This window comes from Choloepus didactylus, chromosome 6, assembly GCF_015220235.1.
Source record: "Choloepus didactylus isolate mChoDid1 chromosome 6, mChoDid1.pri, whole genome shotgun sequence".
Taxonomy (NCBI): domain Eukaryota; kingdom Metazoa; phylum Chordata; class Mammalia; order Pilosa; family Megalonychidae; genus Choloepus; species Choloepus didactylus.
The window spans coordinates 143800781-143826388 of NC_051312.1; the positions used below are offsets into that span (position 1 = coordinate 143800781).

The 25608-nt window shown below is 37.6% G+C and overlaps 1 pseudogene; it reads right to left on the reverse strand.

Moving 5' to 3' along the window:
- Positions 1-24535: 24535 nt before the first annotated feature.
- On the reverse strand, positions 24536-25383 carry LOC119537408 (annotated as a pseudogene).
- Between the last annotated feature and the right edge of the window lie 225 nt (positions 25384-25608).

Genomic DNA, 25608 nt, shown 5'->3' on the forward strand with positions numbered 1-25608 from the left:
GTGAAAGGTACAGATGATAAGGTAGCAAAGAAAAAGACAAGATTAGGTATAAGGGAAATCAGACAAGTATATTAATCCACACTGAATAAAACAATCTGTACAATCATGATGAATAAAACTTCTTCATGGAAAACATCAATAAAAAGTTGAAGTTCTTGTATTTCTTTACATTTTCATTACTCTGAATAAGAATATGTTTCTCCTCTGGATTTTGATCAGGGCTTTGCTCAGAGCAACTTTGACATCCTTGTTCCTCAAGCCGTAGATCAGGGAATTGAGCATGGGCCCCAGATTAGTACAGAAAACAGAAGAAACTTTCCCCTGTTCCATAGATCCAGGAGAAGAATACTTCAGATACATAAAAGCTCCTGACCCAAAAAAAAGAAATAGCAGTGATGTGACAGCTACAAGTGCTGGGCTTTTGATCTTCCTTGAGTGCATTTGATGTGAAGAATGCTAGTCAGGATGAAAATTTAAGAAATTAGGATGGTAAGACTCGGTACAGTGATATTAATGCCCAACACAATGAGAACTGCCACCTTGTTGACATAGGTGCTGGTGCAAGAGAGTTGGAAGAAAGGGAGAATTTCACACAGGTAATGGTTGATGATGTTAGCCCTGCAGAAGGTCAGTCTGAGCATGCACCCCGTGTGGACAGTGGCTCCAGCAAATCCCATCACATATACAGCAAGCACCAGCTCAGAACAGACTTGAGAGGACATGGTGACCTTATACAGCAATGGGTTACAGACGGCCACATAGTGATCATAGGACATCAAAGTCAACATATAGCACTCAGAGATGACAAAGAAGAGAAAGAAAAACAGCTGGGTCATGCATCCCACAAAGGAGATGAAATTCTGCTTTGATATCAAGTTCATCAGCATTTTGGGGATGACAACAGAAGAGTAAACGAGATCAATGAAGGAAAGATTGAAGAGAAAATAATACATGGGAGTGTGAAGGTGGGAATTCAGCCCAATTAGAGTTATCAGCCAAGGTTACCCACCATGGTGACAATGCAGATCATCAGAAACAGGTAAAAGAGGGGTTGCTGGAGTTCTGGACGATCTGTTAATCCAGCAAGAACAAATTCAGTCACTAAGGAGTCATTTATGGCTAGCATTCTCATCATCAGAAATCTGTGAGGAAAGAAGAAAATTACATTAATGGAGAACCCCGCCCTGTCCTTACAAACTCTCACTATAAGAACGGGACTCACACTGGCGGAATTCAAACGCTCCTTTGCTACATGGGAACTGAACGTACTGGGACACACACCCTCAACATTTCAGTTATTGCTGACAGGGTGACGCAGGAATGAGACACAGACACAAAGCGAAGAATTAAGAGAGCAGGGGGCCCACTTGCATCTCGTGCTAAGTGGACGACAATGCAGCCTTGCTCCAGCTATTTATTTCAGAAGATCAGGTGTATATGCTAAAGGTGCATACAATCTAGGTTTAAGACAATGGTAGTCAAAAGACACACATCTTTACAGGGCGGACCTGCATGGCATTCTATGCAGGCCTGCAGCTCAGCATTCTAAGCCACCACCCCAGATATGCCTCAGGCAACATGGAAGACTCAGTTCCCCACATATCCCCCTTTTTATTTTAGCCGCTGGTCAGATCTCTGTCTGCCACTTGGGCTCCGATGTGAGCTGGGTGTGGGAAACAAAGTAGCCACAGGGGCAGGAGACCTCCCTTAAAAAGGGGTGAGGGTTCAGACCCTTGCAAAGCTGGGGGGGTGAGGTTCTGTGCCCCACCTCTGTTGGCCCCCAAGTTTTCTCCTGATGGCCCCTCTGCGACTGTGCCTGTCTTAGGTTGTTCCTTCCCTGAGGAATCTTACCCGTCTCTGGCTAACCAGCCATCCTCTGGGGCCATACAGGGTGATGTAAGGGAGGGGCAACGCCCCCCAAGAGGGTTAGTTTTGTCTCCTTGACAGCCTATGCCCCATGGCCTCCATGCCCAACAATGGTTCAGACCCAGGCAGCCAAAATAAGGAGGAGGGAAAACTGAATGAACTGTTGCCTTGTTGCAGCAATGGGGGGTTAGGAATATAAGCCCAATAGGTATAATTTCCAGAATGAGCACATGCCGGAGATATACTCACAGCAATAGCAATAAGAGCCAACATTGCTGCCATCAGGTTAGAACCTGTCATACGCAGCTTGTCTCATTGGACTTATTTTTCAGCATCCTGACATAATTTCTTTATCTGACCCCAAGTTGGATGTTGGGCTTCCCAAGTTCAGGGTGTTGGCCCGATCACTGTTGTCTTCAGTGTCAGACCCTGAAACTGCATCACTGGTGGCTCGATGTCCCATAGGAATTTTCTTTTCTTTGTTGGGTGCATGGTACGGCTTCAGTCATCAGGCCGGTATCCAAAGTAGTGCTCGTCCGTCACCTGGGGAAACACAAGCATAACCTCTTCCCCATGTTAATAAAGTACCCATTGTCCATTCATTAGTTAGCATGTCCTTCCACCATATAGGAGGTGCTTTCTGGAAATAATGTTTCAGTATTGTCTCTTGGAGCTGGGCAATGAAATTTGGATACGATTCTTTCAGCCCTTGTAAAACCTTTTGAAAGGATTGTGCAGCTTTACCCTTAGCGTCAATTTTGTTCCAAGCTTGCAAACAACAATGGCGAATCTGCTCGACTGCCTGATCATTATAAACAGACTGATTTTCAACAGTGGAATAAGCTCCGTGGCCCAGTAATTGATCTAAATTTATATTTAGTTTCTGTTGTCGATTATGTGCAGCCTGTCGTTCTGCATGCTCCTTCCACCAAGTCCTAAACTGTAGATATCCTCCTGGGCTAAGGACTGCACGGGCTAATGTGGTCCAATCTATGGGAATTAGACGAGAACCTTCAGCTAAACTTTGCAATACGCCAACTGAAAAAGGGGAATGAACCCCATACGTTTGTACAGCTTTTTTCAATTCTTTAAGAACTGCAAATGGGACATGATCATGGAAGTAAGTATAGACTCCATCAGGATAATTAGCGTCTCGTCCAGGAGGCACTTCCTCATGAACCATTAACAGGGAAGGCAACAGGACAACATATGGCCTCTAAATCTCTTTGCTGCCTGGCTTCTGCCAGACCCTGCTGTATGCCAGAGAGGCGGGCAGGTTTAACTGCAGGGGTACAGCTATGTGCAGGAAGAGGCGGAGGAGGAGGCGGGGGCCATTCCTCCCAGCAAGGCGCAGAAGGAGGCCTGGGGCATCGACAAGACAAAAAACCTGAGATTTTAACTGGATCTTTTTACCCTTATCATCATCAGAAGAGGACTGGGACCAGTATTGTCATCAGACTCAAATTCTTCCTCCTCATCGTCAGTTTTTAAAGTTTCAAGAAGAGACTTAATTAAAGACACATGTAGACCAATAGTAACAGGTAAATCAACTCCTTGCAAATGTTTTTGTTTCAATTCCTTACCTACCCCACTCCCAGTCATGCAGTTCAAGGGAGCCAAGGGTAGGGGAACCAAGAGCAGTACTTTTCAATAACCTGTAGCAATTCTAAGATTTGTGACTCCCCCCATCTTGACACCACTGGCCCGCAGCAGCTGCCATAAGAGGGAAATATAGGAAACATATTTATTGTGTAATGGGTAATGCTGAAGGCAGCATTACCCATTACCCTGCTTATAATGCTCGGGGTCATTCTACAAGGAACGCATACAAACATGGCCGTTACCTCCACCCGAGTTCCAGCGCCGCTGTACCTCCTTCATTCAAGCAATTCTTCTGTCAGGAACCAGGTCTGATTCTTAAGTCCCTGTTCGGGCACCACTTCTTGCTGACAGGGAAATGCAGGAATGAGACACGGACACAAAGCTAAGAATTAAGGGAGCAGGGGGCCCATTTGCATCTCGTGCTAAGTGGAATCTTTTGAAATTTATTGAGACTTCGTTTGTGACAAACAATGCTCTCTATAAGTCAGTAGGTAGGGCTACATGTTCTTAACATGTTATTAAAATTCACAGAGAATTTTAAATATTCTATTGCTAAAAGTGGCGTATTGAAGTCTCCAACTATTATTATAGAAGTGTCTATTTCTTCCTTTAGTTTTCCCAGTGCTTGCCTCATGTATTTTGGGGCACCATGATCAATTGTACAAATATTTTTTATTGTAATTTCTTCTTAATGTTTTGTCCATTTTATTAATATTTAGTGTCCTTCATTCTTATCTCTTGTAAAAACTTTTGACTTAACATCTACTTTGTCCAATACTAGAATAGCTATACCAGCTCTTTTGTGGTTAGTATTTGCCTGGATTATCAATTGCCATCCTTTCACTTTCAACCTATTTATGTCTTTGGGTCTAAGGTGGCTCCCTTATAAACACAGAATTGGATTCTGCTTTCATATCCATTTTACCAATCGGTGTCTATTGATTTGGGAGTTTAATTCAAAACATTCAGTGTTATTACTGTAAAGTCAATACCTACCTCAGCCATTTTGTCCTCTGGTTTTTATATGTCATATCATTTTTGTCTCTCTTTTCCTTTATTGTAGACTTCTTTTCTGTATATTTGCTCTTTTGTGCTGTTTTTGACTGAGACGTGTCTCATTTCTCTTTCTGTATATATTTTAAATAATTTCCTTGTGATTACCTTGAGATTTTTATTATATACCTACATCCATAACCTACTAATTTGAAAAGATACCAAGTGAGGTTCAATAGCTTACATGTTCCCTGCTCCACATCCTTCCTTTACCCCTCCTTATGTTGTTTTTGTCGCACATTACACAGAAAACTACAAAACTTTGGGGAAAGAAATCAAAGAAGATCAAAATAAATGGAAGGACATTCCTTGTGCAGGGATTGGAAGACTAAATATTGTTAAGATGTCAATTCTACCCAAAATGATTTACAGATTGAATACAATCCCAATCAAATTCCAACAGCCTACTTTGAGAAATGGAAACGTCAATCATGAAATTTATCTGAAAGGCTAAGGGGCCCCAAATAGCCAAAAACAGACTGAAAAACAGAATGAAGTTGGAGGACTCACACTTCCTGACATTAAAATTATTACAATACTACAGTCATCAAAACAGCATGGTACTCTCACAAGGATAGATCAAAAGACCAATGGAATTGAATTCAGAGTTCAGATATAGACAATCAAATCTTTGGGAAATTAATTTTTAATAAGGCTTCCAAGTATATTCAATTGGGAAAGAACAGTCTTTTAAAAAAATTCTGCTGGGAGAACTGGATAGCAATATGCAAAAAAATGAAAGAGGACTCCTATCTCACACCATATACAAAAATTAATTCAAAATGGATCAAAGACCTAAACAGAAGAAGCAGAACTATAAAAGTCCTGAAGAATATGTATGGAAGCATCTTTAGGATTTTGTGTTACACAATGTTTCCTTAGACCTTATACCCAAACCACAAACAATAAAAGAAAAGATAGATAAATGGGACAGCCTCAAAATCGAAAATGTTTGTTAAACTAAAAACTTTATAATGGAAGTGAAAAGACAGCCTACTCAATGGGAGAGATTATTTGGAAACCACATATCTGATAAGGTTTAATATCCAGAATATATAAAGAAATCCTATAACTCAACAATAAAAAGCCAAACAACCAAATTTTAAAAATGTACAAAACACCTGAATAGCCATTTCTCTAAAGAGGAGAAACAAATGGTCAAGAAACACATGAAATGATGCTCAGAAATATTATCTGTTGGAAATACAAATCAAAACCATAATGAGATACCATTTCACACCCACTAGAATGGCTATTACTTAAAAAAAAAACAAAAAAAAAAACCAGAAACTTACAAGTGTTGGAGAGGATGTGAAGAAACAGGAACATTCATTCATTGCTGGTGGTGATGTGAAATGGTGCAGTTGCTGTGGAAGACAGCTTTGCAGTTCCTCACAAAGCTAAGTACAGAATTACCATATGACCCAGAAATCTCACCACTAGTTAAATATCCTAAAGAATTGAAAGCAAAGACTTGGACTGATATTTGCACATCGACTTTCATAGCGGCATTATTCACAATTGCCAAAAGATGGAAGCAATCTGTGTACCCATCAATAGATGAAATAGTAAAAGAAATGTGATATATACACACTATAGAAAATTATTCACCATTAAAAAGGAATGAAGTTCTGATTCATGCAACAACATGAAAGAACTTTAAGACATCACGTTGAGGTGAAATAACCCAGACACAAAGGAAAACTACTGTATGATAACACTGACATGAAATAATTAGAATACACAAACTCAGAGTCAGACACTGGAATATAGGTTACTGAGAGCTGGGTTGGGGGTAGGAAATGGTGAGTTGTTATAGTTTGCTAATGCTGCCATAATGCAAAACACCAGAGATGGATTGGCTTTTATAAAAGGGGGGTTTATTTGGTTACAAAATTACAGTCTTAAGGCCATAAAGTGTTCAAGGTAACACATCAGCAATCAGGTACCTTCACTGGAGGATGGCCATAAAGTGTCCAACGTAACACATCAGCAGTCGAGTACCTTCACTGGAGGATGGCCAATGGTGTCCAGAAAACCTCTGTTAGCTGGGAAGGCACGTGGCTGGCGTCCTGCTCCAAAGTTCTGGCTTAAAAATGGCTTTCTCCCAGGACGTTCCTCTCTAGGCTGCAGTTCCTCAAAAATGTCACTCTTAGTTGCACTGGGATATCTGTCTTTTCTCAGCTTCTCCAGAGCAGGAGTCTGCTTTCAACGGCCATCTTCAAACTGTCTGTCATCTGCAGCTCCTGTGCTTTCTTCAAAGTGTCCCTCTTGGCGGTAGCTCCTCTTCAAAACATCACTCACAACTGCACCGAGTTCCCTCTGCCCGTCAGCTCATTTATATGGCTCAACTGATCAAGGCTCACCCTAGAATGTGTGGTGCCACGCCTCCATGGAAATATCTCATCAGAGTTATCACAGTTGGGTGGGGCGCATTTCCAAGCAAACAACCTAATCAAAACATTCCAACTTAATCCCCACTAATATGTCTGCACCACAAGATTGCATCAAAGAATACGACTTTTTCTGGGGGACATAATACATTCAAACCAGCACAGGAGTTAATGCTTAAATTGCACAGAAATTCTATTTGGATTGATTGTAAAAGTTTAGAAATGGATGATGGCAATGGTAGCACAACATTATTCATGTAACCAACACCACTGAATTATATACATGAATGTGATTAAAAGGGAAAATTTTAGTGCATATATAAGTTACTAAAATAAAAATTAAAAGAAGCAGGAGAGGACTATACAACACATCGAACCATATTGTAAATGATGGGTATAGTTAATAGCACAATTATAAAAATATTCTTTCATGAATTTTAACACATGTGCTACTCTAAATAAATAAATAAATAAATAAATAAAGTGACAGGCATAAGGCCTAACAAAAACAAAAAGAAAAACCTGGAAATTATTACTGTTGAATAAAAACACTTTCCAATCTCTCTAATTGATCAAAATAGAAAAGACTTTTCTATCTCAAAGTCTTCAATCTTCTATGAAACTACTGTAGGTAAAATAGAAAATGAAACTGAGTTCACAAATGTAAAATTAAAGAATTTAAGAAAATAATATCTATGAAAATTTATTGAGTACATTCAAAGGTTTACAAGGAAAAATCAAATCAATAAACACTTAGAAAAAATGAAGTAGTGAAATATATGAGTTAAATGACACAGTCAAAAACTGGAAAAAAACAAAAAAAAATCAAAAAAGCATAAATAAATAATAAAGAGAAACTAAAACACATAATTAGGAATGGAGAAACAGTAGATGCATTCAATAAAATAATACTTAATATACAAAATGTTAAACCACCAGTTAACTTGAAGAAAAAGAGACAGTACAAATATATAATAATAAATGAGAGAAAAAAAATAAAACAAGCAAAAACAAAATAGTCTTCTTTGAAGAACTCTATGCAAATAAATTTGAAAACAGATGAAAAATTACTTAGGAAAATAAGAATCAATAATTTCTTATGGAAATTTTTATTAGAAATAAAATCTTAGACCAATTTTCAAGGGAATTCTACAAAGCCTTCATATTCTAGTTAGTCCCAACTCTATAAATTGTTTCACTGTTTGCAAATGAAGTAAAACTTTATAATTCCCTTTAAACTGTAACTGTAATGCAGTAGTCTTGATACTTGGTGAAGATATAACCATAAAGCTTTTATCATGTCACCATGAGATTGAGAAAACTTTGTGATTGACACTCCCTGGATCCAGTGTATGGGCATATAAGTAATAAAATAAACACACACAATTTATATATAAATAATAGGAAGGATAAGGGATATGAGTTGTTTTCGGCACTCTTTTTAATTTTTATTTATTTTCTTTTGAATAATGAAAATGTTCTAAAATTGAATGTGGTGACGAATGCACAACTATAGGAAGATACTGTGAGCCATTGATTGTATACATTGGATGGATTATATGATGTGTCAACATAATCTCAATAAAATTCCATTTAAAAAAAAGCAAGAGGAAGAACAACTCAAAAATACTCTGCAACAACAGTTGGGTAGACATTCATGACAGTACAACATCAAGCATCAGTCAGGAATGGGTGGAATGGCTGAGATCACGGCATAGAACTGTAAGTAAAGCTCCCCACACTGCAGAGCACTACCCCTCCGGCATGGCAGGCTGAGTTGCAAAACTTCGCTGTGGGATAAATTAGCACTCAATGCCAGTAGCAAGGGAATGTAGCTCAACCAAGCTCCAATTCTGGTTGCAATTAACAAATTTGAACAATGAATACATGCTACAAGCACAGATAAATCCAGAGCAAGCAGGAAAGGAACCCAGAAGTTTATCCTGGCAGAAAGGAGGTGGGGCTGATGGAAAAAAAAATACATAAATAAATAAAACAGAGGCTTTTGGAGTCTGCTGAGCTCAGAATACTGGAAAAGGACTATGTTTCAAGAAAAAGGAGACACACAACTGGGTATCAACTGTGGTTTTTGCCTGGTGAACTGGAGGGCTAGGAACTGGCTCTGAAAAGGCTACTTCTTGCTTTTTTCCTTTTTTTCCTATCTCTTTCTAAGTAGATCATTAGACTAACCCTCAGGAAATTTCAATTGTCAGCAATGACCCAGGCATAGGTGAAGTTGTGATAGAGAGTCAAAGGAAAATCTCATGTGTAGGAGGCACTTTGCTGATTTTGACACAATTTTTTCACATGTTAATATCTCTGAATTTGGGATGCATATTACAACTGATAGCATCTTAAAATGATAATTGTCAGCATTTTGTTTGTACATAACATAATGATACATGTTTCAATCAATGGTATATTAGATTGATAAAATCAGTGATATGGAAAAAATAAGAAAGAGAAACAGGTAGAGGACGTGTGGAGGTTTGCAGTTTAAGTATGATATATTTTATGCTTTTTATTTACAATTATATATATTAGAAATGAAGGGCCACAACTATTCAATGAGATAACAATTTTAAAAATAATATTGCTAAATGCAATGGACAAAGGACATTAATGGAAAAACTGGAGAAATCTGAATACAATTTAAAGTTTAGTAAACAGCGCTGTACCAATGGTAATTTCTCAGTTTTGATAATTATACTATGGTTATGTAAGATATTAACATTAGGCGAAGCTGGATAAAGAGTATTCAGAAACTCTCTGTACTATCCCTATAATATTTCTAATAATAATATCTAATATTATTTCAAAATAAAAAGTTAAATTAAAAAGAAAACAAGGGTAGCATTGACATCTAAACCTCATAACAAAGTGTAAAAACCACGTAGCTATACATCACTATCACTTATGAATATTAATGCATAACTTTCAGCACTATATTAAACAGAACTCACATAATGGTAAGAAAATAATACAACTCATATGACAGCATAGGATTCATTCAAGGAATGCAAGGTTGACTCTGTATTAGGAAATCTATTAATACACTATGTCATAAAAATAGATCTAAGGAAAAATCATGATTATCTACACAGGCGCTGAAAAGGTTTTCAGCAAAATTCAAACCCATTCTTGATTTTAAAAAAAACTTTTAAAAATAGAAATTGATGTAAATAATGCATACTTTCACAATATGTGAAATAAACATTCATACTGAACCCAGTATCTTCCTTTATGGGATGAAATTTGGTCTATTTCTGTTAATTCAGGAAGAAGGCAAGACTGAACACTAGCTCCATTAGTATTTTTTGTGCTAGAAGCATAAGCCAATGCAATAAAGAACAGCAATTAGACGCTGTCAATGGGAATGTAAAATGGAGCACCCATTTTGGAAAACAACTTAGTGGTGCCATAAAAACCCAAATATAGAATTTACATATGAACCCAGTTATTTCGCACCCAGGGATATACTCAAGAATATCAAAAACATATGTTCACTCAAAAACTAGAATGCAAACTTTAAAATCACCATTACTAGTAAGAGCCCAAATAGCAGAAACAACAATTTGGCTATCAACTAATGAATGAATAATCAAAATGTTGTATGACCATAGAAACATATAATGTGTTCAGCCATCTAAAGGGATGAAGTACCAACAAATGCAATGAAACACATGAATTTGAAAACATTATGCTCAGTAAAAGAAACAACATGCAAAAGACACAGAATGTATGATTATGTTCATATGAATGGAATATGAAATATGAAATTTAGAAAATAGGCACTGGCATTTAAGGGGACATCCTCCTGCTAAGTGGAGGGAGGAAAGCTGGGAGTGGTGACTTATCATTTGATTCATGCTTCCAATGGCACATTCCAACTGTCACATGAGGGTAGCCACCCTAGTGTTCCTTTATCCAATCACTGAAGTAACATTCATCTTATTACTGGACAAAAAACAAGTTCAAACTGACAAGAAAAACATTTAAAAATACACTTCCATAAAGTTATTCTCAATAAGCCAAAATGGGAGGAGAAGAAATTGTATAAATGGTGATGAAAAAAAGAACACCTACTCTTACAAAGTGGAAATAAATAACAGAGGGAAAACTCAAATTTCCTTCATCTTAATAAAGAAGGTAAGACAGCAGTCAACAAGTACATTGCAAATAATCAAACTGAATGTCCTTTTCCTGAAAATCCCTGCAAAGGAGATCCCATTACTAATTAAAATTTTCTCCTATTCAGGGTTTTCCTCAGGGCAAGTTTAACATCTTTGTTCCTAAAGCTGTAGATTAAAGGATTCAACAAGGGAACCACATTAGTGTAAAAGACAGAATAAGTCTTTCCCATATTCACAGACACTGCAGAAGACGGCTAGAGATACACAAATGCACTTGATCCAAAGAAGAGAGAAACAGCCATTATGTGGGAACAGAAGGTATGGAAGTCTTTTGAGGTACCCTCAGTGGAATTGATGTGGAGGATGCTGGAGAGGACGAAACCATAGGAGAGAAAGATGCTGAGACTGGATACGGTGAGGTTGATGCCACACACAATGCATACCACCAGCTCATGACACCAGCTCATTGACATAGGTGCTCAATGTCAATGAGCTGGAGCATAAGGAGGATGTCACAGAAATAATGGTTGATGGTGTTGGCATCACAGAAAGGTCAGTCTCAGCATGCATCCAGTGTGGGCCATAGCACCAGAAAATGCCATCAAGTATGAACCAAAAATAAGGGTGGAGCACAATTTAGAGGACATGGCAATGTTATAAAAGAGTGGATTACAGAAGGCCACATAGCGATCATAAGCCATTGATGTCAGCATACAGCACTCAGAGATGGCAAAAGAACAGAAAAAGTAGACCTGTGCCATGCACCCCTGGTAAGAGATAATATTCTTCTTTGATAAGAAGTTGATTAGCATTTTGGGTATAAATACAGTAGAGTAACAGAGGTCTATGAAGGACAAGTTAAAGAGGAAAAAGTACAGGGGGTATGAAGGTGGGAATTCAGCCCAATTAGAGATATCAAGCCCAAGTTTCCCAGAACAGTGATAATAAACATTGCTAGAAACAGAAACAATAGGGGAAACTTGGAGATCTGGGTGGTCTGTTAATCCCACAAGTATGAACTGAGTCACTAAAGAGCCATTTCTAGGAGACATTCTGCTATGGGACAAAAAGAAAAGTCTTACATTAGAGGGCAACCCAGATATTCCCACTGTTTCTCCTCCCATGTGAGTGAGCTCTACAGTGGGGGTGTATTGGAACCAGAGAATCCGCCTTCACCTCTGATACCAAATGACACATATTTCCCCTTAGTGGGGTCCTTAAAGCTAATTATAGTAAAGAACACATAACAACTTTCACCAAGGTGTGAGAAAATTGCTGCCATAAAAAAAAAAAAAATGACACCTGAACAACCAAGGGAAAAGAGAGAAAGAAGACGAGCCAGGGCAGAATCTATTCTCTCATCTCACCATCTGTTCACCCACCTGGGCCCTCCCTTCAGCAGTAAAACTGGAGAAAGAGGCCCTGGCAACCTGGAGCTGCCTCATGCAGATTAGACACTGTGGCATGAACCATGAACATTGTTTCTACTTCAAAACTGATGGTACAGAGTCCAGTAGAAGCTCAGCACTGCTCCAAGTCACAGAGTAAAAGCATTCCTAGAGAAGTGAGAGCTGCATCACTGCAGAGGAATGTACACACTGTGATATGGGAATCCTGAGGGCCTGTGTCTCTGGACATTCTCTGCTGCCCCCTCAAACAGATTCTTCCTTTGGTTCCTTTCATTCCAGGAGGATGCAAACCAGACTTACTTTCCAATATGCCCTGGAAATCATTCAGAGCTACAGATAATTTCTAATTTTATCCTTTAAGCCCCTTGACCATCAGAGAAAAGAATAATCATTCTTGGTCTAAAACGTAGGAGATTTAATGTTGATTTAATATTAGGATGCACTTGGTTATAAACAGGTTTTAAATTTGCTCAGTCTCTTCTCCAGAGAACAGACTCTGCATGTAATAAAGAAATAAGGGGCTTGTATTTACACCCTAGAGGATGGAATCTCTATTTCCCTAAGGATGCAGTATTTTCCACCAGGTATAACTGCAGGGCAGGGATTGTACATCCCCAATGCAGAGCTAAATTGGAACTCCCATTTCCCTACCATCTTCATCTTTGAAGGGAAATCTGTCTGTTGTCTTGTTTTATTTCATTCCTTCAATCCATGTATGAAGGAGTATCTCCCTGTTGGTTCTGCCTACAGGTTTCTTTTTTATTATTAGAAATTTATCAGGATTGCAATAGCTGCACTAAGTTGTTGTCTCTCCTGGGATGTCTGCAAAAAAATTTTAATGCTTTGAATTCCTCTACTGTCTTTATTTCTAAAAACCTACTGCAAATTTCTACCTGAATATCCTTAATGGTCCTTAAATGTAAAATGTCAGTAACTGAAGTCACCAATTTCTTCTCACCATAATAGTTAAGAATAAAGGGTCTGGAGTTAGAGAACATGTGATTGATTCCTACCTCCATAATTACTAACTATAACACTGTGGGCAAGTTACTTAAACTCTCTCTGCTTCAGACAGTTTGTAAGACAGGGGTGGGAATTCTAGTACGTCTTTCATTATGACTGTGATGTGTAATTAAGTCAAATGCTTAGAACAATGCACAGCATATGGTAAATAGCGAATAAAAACATCCTCTCATGACTTAGGTTCTACTAGATTCCAGTAGACACTACATCATAACACTCATCAAAAATTATTCTTTACTTTTTAATTTCTGTGTTCCTCAATGAACTATAAGCTCTGTAAAGACAAAGACCACTTCTGTCTTATTTGCTACTCTGCTACGAGTGCTAAATCCAGTAAATAGGTACACAGTAGCGATTCAATGATACTTGTGAAAATAAAGTTTTTCTTTGCTGAAAACCTTCAGAATATTTTTCACATGTCTCACACATTAAGCAATATAATCTAACCCCACAATGTCCTCCAGCCATTCCCATAGGCATCACCCAAATTCAGGAACACTGTAGGATTTACCGACCTGTATAATTGCACTGTAGTGTCTTCTAACCATTATTTGAGATTTCCTACATATTTACTCTAATTCAGCCATTCAAATTGCTGCTAGAATAATTTCTGAAAGCACAGCTCTGTCTCTCCCTGGATCTAGACCTTCCAGTTTCTTCATTCCCCTCTGGCACTGGAGGCTTGGAACAAAGTTCAAATTCCCAAACCTCTGATTTCACCTAGATTAAACTTAAAGGAGAAATTGAGTCAGTTTTATTCGACGAAAAGCCATGAAAGAAAGATTCCGATTGATTTATGTATTTTGAGCATATTAAGTTTATGCAAGATCTTAATTATTTCAAAAATATGAAGACAAGGATGTTGGGAAATGTTATCATTTCAGAAAACATGAGTATAATGAACAACAAACACCAGCAAATGTAAATAGTTTATATTTCACATTTGTTTAAATCTGCACAAACTGTCCTTATCATCATGAGAGATTTTCTCATCAGTGTTTATCAAAACAGAACAAGAAATTTGCAAATACTTTTTTTTTATTTTATGTTCAAGAATTAACCACAACCCATGCTATCACTTATAAAGTTTCTTTGTTCATGTTATCAAATGCTCAATTTAAAGCCCTATTAAATAGAGGCTTTATTTTCCTCACATGACAATAAATCTGGAGGTAGAGCATCATCGTGTAGGTTCAAAAACTCAGCTCTCTCATCAGGGTACCAGGCCCTTCCAAGACATCATCCTCTACCTGTTGGTTTTAGTCTGCAGCCTTTCACCAGGGTCACAAAACGTCAGTCATAGCTCCAGAATCACATCTTCACACAACTATATCCAAAGAAGACGGCAAGAGAATAAGAAAAAAGAGTTTCCCTCACACTTCCTCCCTTGTAGAGGATGGAGTAAATTTCCTACAGAAGGCAATACATGAACTTCTTCTTGTTTCTTCAGTCAGAATAAGGCAGCTGGCCAACAATTGCTGCAAGGAAAACTGGCAAAATGAGTATCTCCTGGGAGGAGCTAAGATGGCGGCATAGAGAGGAGTGGAAGACTGTTAGTCCCTCCCAGAACAATTCATAAATGACCAAAAAACTACTAAATAACCTGGAATAACTGCAGGGAGACAAACGTCCTGTCCACTCATCCTCCACCAACCTGATTGGGAGGAATGTCCAAGATCGCAGCAAAAATTCTGTAAATAAAAACTGCAGACCCGCACTAAGAACTGAGAGCCCCACCCTCACGGAAACCTCGTAGTGCCTGAGAGCAGCACTCTCTCAGCCCAGCTCCAACTGGGGTTTTAATGTTAACTTCTCAATACAGACAGTGAATCCTCAACAAACAGACAGAGGCTTTTAGTGACAACTGACCTTGGGAGAGTTGGGGAACATATCTGTCTCAGGACGGGGAGCCCAGAGGATCCCATGCTATCTCTGGCTGATGGGTGAATCTGGGAGCTTCACTAGATTCATCAAACTCACATGTCTCATACTGATTTGAGCCTTGTTTTTACGATTCGCAGCATGGCTCCATCTATGATCATCATTGTCTAAGTTCTTTGCACCATCATTCAGGCTACTAATCCACAAGTTGAGATATCATCCTATTCTCCTCCTCCTCATTCACCGTCTTCATCAAGTCTCCAAGTATTGGATTATTGGAAAATCTATTTTCTTTAAATCCTCCTTTAAAATTTCATTTGTCATTGGGCCAAAGGCTACAGGTCGAAACTGACTGTGTTTTAAAACTTCTACGTCCATGTGAGACCAAGGGAAGAGATGTTTATTTGGTACAGAATCTATAATTTCTAGACAATATAACTTCTACAGTTTGTTCAAACACCACAATTGCATGGAACTTTGGGTGGGAAATGAGATATGGTGGGTTTGTATCAGTTAGAATGAAACAGCAACATATCACAAAGTAATTGGGGCAGAGAATAAAAATATATATGCAGGGAACCCCTGAGGAGCTAGGGGGGAAATGTGGAAGTGGTGAACATCCTCACCGGGATTTTTGCTGATGTTCTCACAAACATTGAGGACTGACAGTTTGGTATGCTAAGACGTCTATCTTGGGGCTTGCCCTTATGAAGCTCATTACTACAAAGGAGAGACTAAACCTGCTTATAATTGTGCCTAAGAGACTTCCCCGAGAACCTCTTTGTTGCTCAGATGTGGCCCACCCTCTCTCGCTAAGCCAACTAGGCGGGTAAACTCACTGCCCTCCGCCCTACATCATATAGTTATGCATTCCCTGGGGTGTAAATCTCCCCGGCAATACAGGATATGACTCCAAGGGATGAATCTGGACCTGGCATCATAGGATTGAGAACATCTTCTTGACCAAAAAGGGGATGTGAAATGAAACGAATTAGTTTCACTGGCTGAGAGATATCAAACGGAGTTGAGAGGTCATTCTGGTGGACGTTCTTATGTGCTATATAGATAACCATTTGTAGGGTTTAATGTATTGGAATAGCTAGAAGTAAATACTTGAAACTATCAAACTCCAACCCAGTAGCCTTGACACTGAAGATGATTGTACAATATGGGGTAAAAGCAGCATTTCTTAATCTCTGGATTTCCATCTCAAAATACGGAAGATGTGTACAAATGGAGTTCAGAAACTCACCCTCTTTAGGCAGAACACCTCTGAGCATCCTGATCCCTCTTTTATTACCCCCTGCATTCCCTGAAGAATTTCAAACTTGAGATTTTTGACTCCTTGGAGTCTAAAAAATGCAGGGCAGCCTTAATTTTCAATATACCCTGGAAATCATGTAGCACTACAGAAAACTTCTGATTTTATCTATGGATCCCCACAACCAACAGAGAAAACTGAACATTACTTAGGATAATGAAGACTATTAAATATTGGTTTCATAATTTAATGCACTTAGTTATAAACAGGTTTGAAGCTTGTTCAGTCTCTTCTCCAGGGAACAGGTTCTGTGTGTAATTCAGAAACAAGGGAACTACATTTACACCCTAGAGTATGGTATCTGTTTAGTTCCTTAGGGATGCAGTATTTTCCTCCAGGCTTCACTTCAGGCTAGGGTTTGAACATCCCCCAATGGAGAGCCAAATTGGAACTCCCATATCCTTAACATCTTCATCTCTGAAGGGAAATCTGCCTGTTGTCTTCCTTTATTTCATCTTGCATCCCATATCCAAAGCAGTATTTCCATGTGGGTTCTCCCTACAGGCTTCTATATTCTTTATGAAAAATTTCTCAAGGTATGCAGTAACTCACTTCATTTGTTGTCTCCTCTGGGATATCTCTGAATAACTTAATACTTTGAATATTTCTACCATCTTTAGTCCTAAACATCTAGAAATTTCTACCTGAATATCCATAATGGTCCTTAAATGTAACATTTCAGTAACCGAAGGCATTAATTTCTTCTCATCATAATAGTTAAAAATCTGGGCTATGGAGCTGAGGGCATCTATTTGACTCCTACCTCCCTAATTCCTGACTCTAACACCTTGAGCAAGTTACTTAAACTCTCCCTGCCTCGGAGAATTTTTCAGAGAGAGACGTGAATAATTGCATCCCTCTCATTGTGTTGTTGTGAATGTAAATTGGGAAAATATAAGTCAAGTGCTTAGAATAGTGCCCAAAATGTGGTAAATAGGCAATAAATGTCAGCTATTATGATTTACATTCCCAAGCTTCCATCGATGCTCCACCATAACACTCATTAAGCATTGGAATTTTCCTTTTAATATCTGTGCTCTCCTGTAACACATACACTCTGTCAGGATGGAGACTTGTTTCTGACTTGTTTACTACTTTGCTTCTGATGCCAAGACCAGTACAGAGTACACAGTAGGCCCTCAATATATATTTGTGAAATTAAGTTGTTCTCTGCCTGAAAACCCTCAGACTATTTCCTATATTCCTCACATGCTAAGCAATAGAATGTCCTCCAAACTTTCCCACAGGTACCACCTGAATTCGGGAGCATTTGGGGATTTGGCACACTTGTATTACTTAACTGTAGTAGCTTTGAAACTTTACTCTACAATTTGTCATATACTCACTCTAATTCATCTACCAACACTGTTGATAGATTAATCTCTGAAAACACAGCTTATCTCTCCCTGGCTCCAGACCTTTCAGTTTCTTCCTCGCCCAGTGGGTATTAGAACTGTAATAAAGTATAAACTAAAGAAGAAACTGAGTCACAGTTGTACTTGATTAGAAGCCATGAAAAGACATTCTGATTGATTTAATTATTTTGAGCACATTGGTATTGGGGAAAATTTGAACTTTTTCAGCTAGTATTATAAGGCAGATGCTGGAGAATTTTTACATTACAGAGGAAAAAGTATGGGTATAATGAACAATGAACATAATCAGGCAAGACAAATTATATTAAAATTTAAGTTTCAATCTATATGAACCATCCTTTTCAATACTAAAATACAATTTTTCTCATCAATGTTTATTGAAAAGGAGCAAGAATTTCCTCCCCATATATTGATGTGTTAAGATAATGTATTTTTTTTCAATTTAGTGTCCCTACAACGTACTTCCCACCCATGTTATAATATACAAAGTTTCTAGCTTCAAGTTACAGAATGCTCAATTAAGAGCCTCATTAAAATAGGACCTTATTTTTCTCACCAAACCATAAATCTGGAGATAGAGTGTCATGGCTTTGGTTCAACAACTCAACACCCTCATCAGTCTGTTGGCTTTTTCCCTCAGCGTGTAACCTCATGGTCACAAAATGATTGCTATAGCTCTAAGAATCATATCTTCCTGCATCTATATCCAAAGAAAAGAGCAAGAGATGGAAGAAAAAAAATTACCTTCCCATGCCTCTCCCTGTATATGATGAAGTAAATTATCTCCAGAAGCCAATACATGACTTCCCTTTATGTTTCTTCCATCAGAGTGATGTCAAATGGTCAACATTACTTGCAAGTAAAACTTGAAAAATCAGTATCTCCCACGTTTAGCCTCTATCTTGAAAAGAGGACTCTGACATAAGGGAGTAGTGGGAGGTATCAGCACCACCTACCACATTAAAGTAGCTAGAGAAATATATTTCTATAGGAAACTGTGTTTACTCACTTTAGGTATATATTTGATTTTTATAAAGTGAATTAGCTCTTTTAAGCCTTCAATTAACTAGCCTGCTTCGGGATAATCAACTAATCAAATAAGTATATATGCATGCACGTTTAAATTAAATATGCACATATACACGTAAATATTTATGCACCCACCACTTATATATATTGTGGAGCGGGCATCACACTATACTTATATACAGACAGTTTGCTTGTTATTCAGAAAACATCAGACTCTCTTAATTTTGAAGCTGCTCAAAACGAGGAATGGTTCAAACACTATGAAACAATGACTTGTATTTCCACAATTATGGTGAACTTATGGGGGGGGGGCAGCTTGGAGGAACGGCAACCCCAAACAGAAAGAGATGTACTAGACCATTGGGGACTGAATTTATAATGCATAGGAATAAATATTAAACATTCTGAAATTTCAGTTTTAGGTATGATTAGGAAACATTAGGATTAGGATATTCTCTAAATAATATATGATGGGGAAACTGCTAGACTCAGTAAATAAGTTTTAAAAAAAGGCAATTCATGGAGCAGCCTACAGGATAAGGACCTTAAGTTAAGAGAAATGAAGGATATGAATTGAAGTTATAATCCACCTGATAACTCCACAACTGCTATGGTTAAAGATAGAGACACTAGATATTCATCATCGGTATCCTTACACAATTCTTGGCTCTCCATCTAAATGAGAGTCTGACGTAGGTAGTAAAGGCTCAAATCAGAGTTTGGATGTACTACGAGCTGTCTAGGCTGACTGGGATTCTTTCTTAGAACTAGAGTAAAGATGGAGAAACACAAAGGGGATCTGTCAATCCGTAATTTATCTGACCACTCCATTCAATTTGCATTCCCTGTAGAAAACCAAATTAATCTTCTCTGAATGCATATCTTTCCTTACCTCAAAACTTGCTAAATTTTGAGTGTGATGAATAGATATAAAACACAGAAATATGTGGGTAAAGGTAGAGAAGAATGACACTTCTGAACATTTTTCTTCAGAAATGTGTCCTACTATGTCCCATAATCTGGCTGTGTATGTATTATTTCAACAGAGGTACAAAAGCTGGAGTTTATAGTACTGTGGTTATTGGTTGTCATATCAAAGAGGCACTTACTGGAAAAATTTGCTGCCCCTAGTGTTTCCTAGATAATAAATTCCCTACATGGTCTACAACATAAATCATGGCATAACAGAGAAGGAACTCTTGGTCCTCAGGTAAGAGCCTTCATACAAATTGCAGTTGCTTTAAAAATAAGAATTTCCTTCAGCATCAAAACGACAGTATAAATCTGTGTGAAATTCCGCTATAATTAAAGGAACACAATTACATGGTCTAAGTAGGTCCCTATCACAGCAAAATACGCATCTTCTTACTTATAATTTAATGTTTCAGAGATAATGTAGGTAGACAGCTCCCTTGATGGGGACTTTTGACTCAGACAAGATTTGAACTAATTAAAAAAAGAAATGTTACAGGTTATATACTAAATAAAGGCTCTCAAAAATATTTAAAGATCACATTAAGATCCTGGGAAAAAAAATGTGTGTATCTCTGTGTGTATACGTGTGTGTATGTGTGTGGGTGTATGTATGTACACATAATTAGGTCTGTTTAAAAAAATAGTGTAATTTTTAAGCTGCAGAAAGTATTATAAATTATAAAATGGTGGGAGAAAACTTGATATTCCTTTTGCCCTCTCCTTTCACTCTCCCCTTCTCCTTTCACTGTGGGAAGCATTTGAACTCTTTGGAGGATTTGTTAAGAGTTAGTGAAGGTTCAAAGAGAGAAAAACAGAAAAGGTGTTTTTTTTTCTACCCCACCTTCATTCTTCTTGCTCTGAATGATTACAAATGATAAAAATATTGGCCTGAAAGCATTCAACAACCACCTGCATTATCATTTTTAACTGTAACAACTGGGAATGAAAACCCTAAGGAAATGAGGGAAGGGTAGTTTACAACTCATACAAATGATAATAGAAAATGAAAGAGTTATAACATAGAGAAAATATCCTGCATTTAAATATGTTAGAATTGTGTGTATGTTTGAGTGAGTGTAGGTATACATATAGACATATGGAAATATAGATCAACAGAATAACATTGAGACTCCATAAGTAAACTATCACATTTAAGTTCTGCTGATTTGCAACAAGGATGCCAAGACATTTTTTTGGGGAACGAATAGTCTTTTCTACATTGGTGTAGCGATAACAACTGACACCATAAAATCATTGACTCAGTATGAATCATAGACATAAACATGTAAGAGCAAAAACTATAAAGCCCCTAGAAGAAATTATTGAAGTATTTTTTATAACCTTAGGTAGGCAATACTTTCTTAGATTTGACACAAAAAACACAGGCAACAAAAAATACATAAATTTGACTACATCAAATTTAAAAAGTGTGTTTCAAAAGTAGCAAAATGAGAGTGAAAAAGCAAAGCACAAAAGGAGGGAAATATTAGCAAACTGCATATCTAATAAGGATCTAGTATCCAAAAAACAGAAAGAACTCTTACAACTCAATAATAAAACGGCAAACAACCCAATTTAAAAATAGGCAAAGGATTTCAAAAGATACTTTCTCTATAGAAGATATACAAGTCGCCAATAAGCAAATGATTAGTTTCTCAATATCATTACTAATCAAGGAAATGCAAAACAAAATCACAATGACATGTAACCTCAAACCTAATAGACTGGCCACAAGAAAAATAGATAACAAGTCTTTTTTCAAGATGTGGACATCTGGAGCCCTCATACACTGCTAGTAGGAACGCCAACATGGCACTTCTATTATGACCCAGGAATTCCACTCCTAGGTGGATACTAGAAAGATGAAAACAAGCGTCCATGCAAAATATTGCACAAGAATGTCCACTGTAACTTTATTCATAACCAAAAATTTGAAGAACACAGTAGAACATGAGCTGATGGATTAATGGAATGTAGTATATGCATACAATGGAATATCATTCAACAATAAACAAGATTCAATTAGTGACACATGCTACATGAATGAACCTTAAAACATTACCAAACTTAGAAAAGGGAAACAGTCACAATAGACATCATATTGTATTATCCTACTTATATGAACTGTCCACAGCAGGCAAATCTATAGAACCCAAATGCATATTGGTTACTGTTTAGGGTGGGGAGGATAGAGGGATTGGGGACTGATGGCTAAGGGGAATGTTTCTAAACAATGAAAATGTTCTAAAACTGAGCATTTTAGAATGCTCAATTCTAAATATTCTAGAATGTTGCATAATTTGGGCAATTTCGTGAATAAACTAAAAACTACTTAATTGAACATATTACATAAGTGAATTGAATGACATCAAAATGAAGCTGTTACTAGCTATTTGAAAACCCAGTACCGATTACAGTAACACCAAAACCATGAAATATTTAGGTAGAAATCTAATAAAATGTCATAATCTTTACACTAGAGATTATAAAACACTAACAAATGAAATCAAAGACATACACTTTCACTTTCTAATTCTTTTTATGAAGCAGGTATAGCATTGATACCTAAATCTTAACAGTATGAATACAAAACTATAGCTCACTATCACTTAAGAATATCAATGCAAAACTAGTAAATACTATATTTACAAACAAACACAAATCATAGTAAGAAAATAATACATTATGACCACGTGGGATTTATTCTAAAAATGTAAGCTTGTTTCAATACTACAAAGTCCTTTAGTATCATATGTCATATCATAATATCATAATAGATTTAAGGAAGAAATATTACTATGTCTCTTAGTTTGCCAGGGCTGATATGACAAATATCACAAACTGTTTGCTTTAACCAATAGAAATTTATTGTTTCACAGTTTTGGGAGCTCTACATCCACAATCAAGGTATCACAACACCATTCTTTTTCCAAATTCTGTACTGTTCTGGTCCTGGTCTGATCTTGGCCTCTATCAAGTGGCAATATGGGTCTCCCTTTCTGGCTTCCGATTCTGGTTTCCCCTAAATCACTTCATCTCAATTTCCTCTGCTTACAACGACTTCAACCACTTTGGATTAAGGCACACCCTTAATAAGTTTGGCCTCACCTTAGCTAATAACATTTTCCCAGGTCCTATTTCCAAATGGGTTTACACCCCTACAGACAGCAATTAGGGGGTTAATATGTCTTTTATGGGGCACATGATTCAATTCCCACCAATCTCCATAAATTTTGAAAAGGTTTTTGACAAAATTCAAGCCCATTCTTGATTAAAAAAAAATCAAGAGAACAGAAACTGATGGATATGTACCTAAAATGATTATATATATATATACACACACACACATTCATCCTAAAGCAAGTATCTAAGATAATGGGGAAGCATTAGAGGCATTTCTGTTAAGGACAGGAAGAAGACAAGACTCTCCACTGAACTTCATTACTACTCACTTTGCAAGAAGTCTTACCCAATGCAATTTTGACGAGCAACAATTAGACATTGTTAATGGGAATGTAGAATGATGCAGCCCCTTTGGAAAACAGCTTGGCAATTCCTCAAAAAGTTAAATGTAGAGTTGTCATATGACCCCAGCAAATTCTTCCTAGGAATATACTCACAAGAAATGAAAACATGTGCTCACTCAAAACATGTACACAACTGTGCATAGCAGCATTGCTGACAATAGCAAAAAAATGGAAACAACCCAAATGTCCATCATCTGATGAATGGATAAACAAAATGCAGTATATCCAAACAGTGAAATATTCTGCCATAAAAATGAATGATGCGCTGATACATGCTAGAACATGGATGAACCTTGAAAGCATTATGCTCAGTGAAAGAAGCCAAACACAAAAGATGACATATCGTATAATTCCATTTATATGAAATCCCAGAGTAGACATTTGTGATTATCAGAAGCTGGGGCAAGTGGAAAAGGAGAAAGACTCTAATGGTCCCTGCTTTACTTAATACAGTGATGATAACTTCCTGTAATTATACAGTGGCAAAGATTGCAAAACCCTATGAATACAGTAAAAACACTGAATTTCATACTTAACTAGAGTGAATCCTTCAGCCAAAGCCACGAACAATATTGACAAGAATGAGGATGTTTCTATAGCATATGAATCTTCTGTGTTTAGGTGAGTAGGATGTAATGTTAACTAACCAAGGTAACTTACGGAACAAACCATGCTTGTTCAGATTAGGGATAAACCAGGAGACAGAAAGGTATAGAACAATAATGAAAAAGTCAGTGCAGATGTTGCTTCTATACATATGCTATTAATTATTTAGCAAACTTGTGAAAGGTACAGATGATAAGGTAGCAAAGAAAAAGACAAGATTAGGTATAAGGGAAATCAGACAAGTATATTAATCCACACTGAATAAAACAATCTGTACAATCATGATGAATAAAACTTCTTCATGGAAAACATCAATAAAAAGTTGAAGTTCTTGTATTTCTTTACATTTTCATTACTCTGAATAAGAATATGTTTCTCCTCTGGATTTTGATCAGGGCTTTGCTCAGAGCAACTTTGACATCCTTGTTCCTCAAGCCGTAGATCAGGGAATTGAGCATGGGCCCCAGATTAGTACAGAAAACAGAAGAAACTTTCCCCTGTTCCATAGATCCAGGAGAAGAATACTTCAGATACATAAAAGCTCCTGACCCAAAAAAAAGAAATAGCAGTGATGTGACAGCTACAAGTGCTGGGCTTTTGATCTTCCTTGAGTGCATTTGATGTGAAGAATGCTAGTCAGGATGAAAATTTAAGAAATTAGGATGGTAAGACTCGGTACAGTGATATTAATGCCCAACACAATGAGAACTGCCACCTTGTTGACATAGGTGCTGGTGCAAGAGAGTTGGAAGAAAGAGAGAATTTCACACAGGTAATGGTTGATGATGTTAGCCCTGCAGAAGGTCAGTCTGAGCATGCACCCCGTGTGGACAGTGGCTCCAGCAAATCCCATCACATATACAGCAAGCACCAGCTCAGAACAGACCTGAGAGGACATGGTGACCTTATACAGCAATGGGTTACAGACGGCCACATAGTGATCATAGGACATCAAAGTCAACATATAGCACTCAGAGATGACAAAGAAGAGAAAGAAAAACAGCTGGGTCATGCATCCCACAAAGGAGATGAAATTCTGCTTTGATATCAAGTTCATCAGCATTTTGGGGATGACAACAGAAGAGTAAACGAGATCAATGAAGGAAAGATTGAAGAGAAAATAATACATGGGAGTGTGAAGGTGGGAATTCAGCCCAATTAGAGTTATCAAGCCAAGGTTACCCACCATGGTGACAATGCAGATCATCAGAAACAGGTAAAAGAGGGGTTGCTGGAGTTCTGGACGATCTGTTAATCCAGCAAGAACAAATTCAGTCACTAAGGAGTCATTTATGGCTAGCATTCTCATCATCAGAAATCTGTGAGGAAAGAAGAAAATTACATTAATGGAGAACCCAGCCCTGTCCTTACAAACTCTCACTATAAGAACGGGACTCACACTGGCGGAATTCAA